The 5,150-nt window shown below is 52.4% G+C and overlaps 1 long non-coding RNA gene across 1 annotated transcript; it reads left to right on the plus strand.

Annotated features, from left to right (window-relative positions):
• The first annotated feature begins 1,190 nt into the window (after positions 1-1,190).
• Positions 1,191-4,622, plus strand: LOC147362746 (uncharacterized). The gene is made up of 2 exons (XR_015135794.1): positions 1,191-1,317; positions 4,410-4,622. It is a non-coding gene; the product is annotated as an uncharacterized LOC147362746 (long non-coding RNA).
• The last annotated feature ends 528 nt before the right edge of the window (positions 4,623-5,150 follow it).

The following is a 5,150-nucleotide window of genomic DNA, read 5'->3' on the forward strand; positions in this document are numbered from 1 at the left end:
GGCCGGGTTAGTGTATCAGCTTGCAAGTTGGCATATTTTTATTTTGGTTTACTCCGAGTTGGGAAAATGATGGATTGGGTACTCTAGGTCCACAGACGGTCAATGAAATTCCCCACCTAATTAAAGAAATTGACAGATGGAAATGAGTTTCATGGCCTTAGAGCCCCAGCTCACTGATGGGGTTGGAGCGAGGTCATGGGCTGTTCACAGGGCCTCTGTGGGGAGAAGGATGTCTGCAGCTCTACAGGGCACTGTCCTCTGTCCCTCAGAGGGGCTGCAGAGACGCCGTGTTTTGGAGGCTGCTTCTCTGCATTTATTACTGCATTTATTACTGCCAGTCCCCTCAGGTTCCAGCCCTGTAGCTGCGGGCCCTGGGAGGGTAGCAGACCTGGTGAATGGAGCCCAGGAAATGTATCAGGAGAAGTTGCTTCGTTAAGGGATCCCCACAATAAAAGGATGGTTGAATCAGGTGACTCCTAAGACCATTTCCAGTGTCCTAAGGAATTACAAGTTTGCAGAGTAGTTAAATTTCTAAAATATCGGAACACTACATAGCAAACGGCATTAGTGTTTGGGCGCTGCCACTTAACGACCTGAGCATCCTTGGAAAAGCACTGTTTCTGTTACTCCATTCTGCATCCATAAATAAGAATGAAATGCTCTATCTCCCAGAAGGAATTTAAGTTCTAGAGAAAAATCTGTATGTCAAGTGCCCCAAAAGCTTGACTGGCACATATTGGGGACTCAATAAATGTGCGTTAGTTTCTTTCCCCTACGTTTCTGATAAGAGCTTCTATTTTCCTTCAAGACAGTTTAAGGGCTCATCTGTTGGAAGGCCTGACAGGTAACATACTGGGAAGGAGGACGGTCCAGGACTGAAGTGAGAGAGGCCGGTTCTCACCTAATCCTCGGTGGGAGGTTCCCAAGACCACGCTGGTACTGAGCACGCCTTCCTCTCCACACTGACTTTGCTGAACCTTTGAGCTCACAGTGTCCTGCCAGGACTCCAGAAAGCAGGGCCACCCACCTCTAAGCTGGGCTGTGTTCTGTTCGCTGCATTTTACAGGCACGATATTTGTAAGGCTCTGCATTCCTAGACATAGTAAATCTTCCTTCTTCCTGCAGAAGTAATTGCCATACATGCATAAAAATGACGGCTGAAAAAAGTTTCTCTCTGTTCCCTTTCCACCAGGTAACGTTCCTACAGATCCCAGTCTGGTTGCCCAGATGGTCTATAAGAAGAAATCAACAACTACTCATCACCAGGCATTTCTTGGTGCCAAGGCACACAGAAGGTTTATGTCTCACAATGGAAAGGTAAGTGTCTCGAACAAGGCAGAACCCAGGGTAATAAAAGCTCCTGTTATTTCATACTCTCTTTCACAGTGGTAGGTTTTATTCTAAATCTCACTAGACGCTTGACAAGCATAAAAAGCAACCATTTCCAGCCCCAAATATGTTGCCTTCTGAGTTCTTTTTGTTTCCTTGAGCTGAGCCAATAAGAGGTAAGAGAAAGCTGTTCTCCGGAGGAGGGCAGCGATGCTGGGATAGATCTCATTGTTTGCACTGGATCCAGAACAGTAGCTGTCGGGCACAGCTGAACCCCCCTTCCCAAGTCTCTTCCTATAGCAGTTGGGGGGTAGGGCCTCTCCAACAGGGCAGGGGGGTTTAAGAGCTTGGCTCCAATGTGTGCCATCCCAGGAAAAAACTTCCTAAGGCATCTCTCCTCCTTGAGTGAAAGCTATCTGAGGGTGTGGTCACCCCATGTTCAGCTCTGTTATTTCCCACGGCTTGCTGTCATCAACCCAGGACCAAGAGACAATGAGAGATCAATGCCAAGTCCAAATCACCTTGGCTCCAGGACCCAACAGGTGACTTTGCTTATTCTATTAACTGAAAAAAGATGCTACCCACCACATAGAGTGTAAAGTTATAACACTCCTTAAGCAGAAGCCTCCTTCTCAACCCTCTAAACCAGGACAAACACCTCCATACCAATCCAGGCGCTCCCAAGTTCCGAGCCCTCCTCAGCCCCACAGTGCCTGTTCTGAGCATCCTTATGTCCTGACCTCTCACCTGCCTCTGCTTCCTGGACCACCTCATCACCACCCAGGATTCCCCTTCCACCAGTCTGATGATATTAATCAGGCACCATGAAACACAGGTGTCCTTCCTTTCCACTAGAAGCAAAATATCTAAATATCACCTAGAAAGCTGCATCAAGCCCATTTTTGACCCTTGAGATAAGAGCTGGTCTCCTAGTGTCCATTAGATAAGCCCAAGTGCAATCATGAAGACTAGGGGAGGGGGAGGGCAGAGGACCATAGTAGAAAGCGAGTTGGATCTTGAAGGAAAATACCCGGGTCCCATTCCTGCCTCTGCTGCTCACAGGCTGGGCGACCCTGGGTATGTCACTTAGCCTGTCTTCACCTGCTTCTTCATCTGTAAGATGAGCTTAACAGTACGTACCTTGCACTGTTGTTTTGAGAACCTAAGGCTGAGGATATGCCATGCAAACTGTGAGGAAAAAGAATAGAAATGGTCCCCCTCCTGGTGCACAGTCCCCGTCACTCTACACACCCAGGTGGCCGGAATAGAGCCTGGGGAAAAGCCAGGAGTCTGTCAGGACCTTCCTGCATCCACCCTGCAAGGTCATCCCCCGTGAGCCGAGGGCCTGAGCAACAGCGCTGATCCCAGTAACCTCCATCCCCTGGGACAGACCAGCTCCAGTCGCCTCTGGGACCGGGAATCCTGAACTTCTATAGCAATTACCCTTTTCTGGCAAACTCTCTGGCCCCTACAACTCAGAGTGCCATGGTTAACAGACAGACAGGAGCTAATAACCCCGGGGGGCTGAGGACCAGGGCTGTGGGATCTCATCACCATGGCAACTCCTGCAGGTGCTCCTGAAAGGAACGGCAAGGCCAAGGGGGGTGAGGGTGGGGCGGGGCTGTTTTTCCGTCTTTTTCTGCAAGTCTAAAAGTCAGGGAGGGGTCAGGGTGAGAGAAGCCACCTAATGCCAGCAACAGACACAGTTCCAGACCCCAGCAGGTGACCCAGCTAGAAGACAGTGGAGCTGGGGCTGCGCACCCATCTGTCCTTCCCTCTGCACAGGCTGCCCCGTGGCAGACCCCTAACTGGAGGAGGTGGTCTCTGCTGCACAGACCTCCCTGTCCCCTTCTTGGCGCTTCCAGCGACCTGTTCTCTGTGGCTGACTGAAGATCTGAGGGTGGCCTCCAGGCCGGAGGTCCCCATCGCCTCTTCTGCTGGTATCAGAGCCTGCCCTCTGTGGCACTGACCCAGCCAGAGCCTGTCCCCATCCACCTGAGGTGGGGGGCAGGGAGGTTCCCTCTTGGGGGGCCCAGACACAAAGCCCAGGAGCTCTGCCGTGTGAAGAAGGCCCATCTGTAAGAGCAGGGAGTGAAACAGCAGGCAGGGGCCCAGGGGACGGTTGGTAAGAAATGACGGAGGGACTCGAGGAGTGTCTTGAGTCCCTAGACCCCCGGAGTTCCCAGAGGCCCTCAGACCCCGTCCTTTCTGAGGTTGGTTACAGCCCCTCCCCTCGCTCTGAGCTGTCCTCTGTCAATAGCATGCATGTGTCCCCCACGTCCCACGCCGTCAGAAACTGGAGGCCTCGGTCTGGTGTGGCAGCAACCACAGCGCCCTTTTCTCCAGGGTTTTCCATCACTGCTCCTGGGGCCTGGATGCCTCCACCCCTGAGAAGAGGTTCAGAAGGGGTACTTGGATCAGGGTGGGGGAATGTTGGGTTTGGGGTGGGTGCAGGGGGTTGCCTGTCCACATCCCTGACACCCCTGGAGGGCCAAGTTCACCAGCGACATCACGGCTCCGGGGAGCTCTCCCACTCACAAGCTGGGGTCTTAACCTCTCTGTGCCTCAGTTTCCTCAACTGCCACTTGGGGGCTAATACCATCCACCCCAGAGTTGTTCTCAGAATGAAAGGAGATGATGTGCTGTCCAGGGAAGATGGAATTTGGGCAGGAAGAGCAGGAGGGCCTAAGTCCCACCCCACCCCAGGCATTTAATAAACCGGGAATTACAAAGCAGCGGTCCTCCACCAGGAATCAAACCAGGAGAGGGCATGGTCCACACGTATGCCAAGGATGCTTGAACTGGGGCAGCTGCTGCCCTGTAAGTTGGACTTCCAGATTCCATTCATGGCAGGGACTCCCGGGTTAAGCCCAGCAAGTGCACCAGCTCAGCCTCTTTCTTGGTTTAATCCTGGCTTCACTGGTGCCTCTGCCATCTAGAACCTAGCATGTCTCTCCTCGCAGAGCTTGTCATGAACAGACACAAGGAACCACCTCAACTCCAGCTCTTAATTTAGCTGCTGGTTAAGTAAGTGATGGGCCTTTTCACTTCTCTCTTAAATTTCTCCTGTTCACCTGCAGGTGAGGACCAGGTGAGCGGGTGGAAAAGAACCAGTCTTGACTGGTCACTCCCAACCCAAGAACTCCAGCCTCCTCCTCCTCTCGTCCAGCCGAGCCTTCCAGAATGGGGCTGGCCTGGAGAAAGGGGCCAGAGACACGGCCAATGAGATGAGAAGCCAAAGACATAAATCCTGCCCCCTCTATGGGCTGTGGTTAACATCACGCGGGTCTCACCCTTAGATGTTCTAGCATAATTGGTCACGGTTAGGGGTGGGGACTCAGTGCCTGATTTATTCTCCCCGGGTGATTCCAATGTGCAGTCCTGATTGGTAACCACTGGGTGTTAACACTACAAGTCCTTGACGTGTCCTGTGTCCTCCCTGCAGTTAAGTTGGGTGATGCCAGGCTGTCTACAGAGAATGTTCATGGTGGTCAAACCTCCTGCACCTTCTGGGAAATCTGGACTACCAGGGAAGGCTTGAATGAAGCCTCCGTGGTCTTCTGGGAGAAGTGCAGGGAGTCTCCATTTTAGGACTCAGGCTCTCGAGAAGAGGGAAGAAGTATGTCCCACCTTTCAGAGGGCTGGGTGTATGAAGGCTTGATAGTTCACAGAGCCCTGGGCCGCCATATCAGCAGTGCAGGATTAGAAGGGAGGGTGGAGAAGGCAGCCTAGCGTCACGTCCTGCAGGAAACGCACCCAGGTTCGCCTGCCAAGAACCAAAACAGCTGTGAAAGACGCCTGCCAAGAACCAAAACAGCTGT

The sequence above is a fragment of the Bos grunniens genome, chromosome 11, assembly GCF_055505025.1.
Source record: "Bos grunniens cultivar Pamir isolate PY7600 chromosome 11, Bosgru_T2T1.0, whole genome shotgun sequence".
NCBI lineage: Eukaryota > Metazoa > Chordata > Mammalia > Artiodactyla > Bovidae > Bos > Bos grunniens.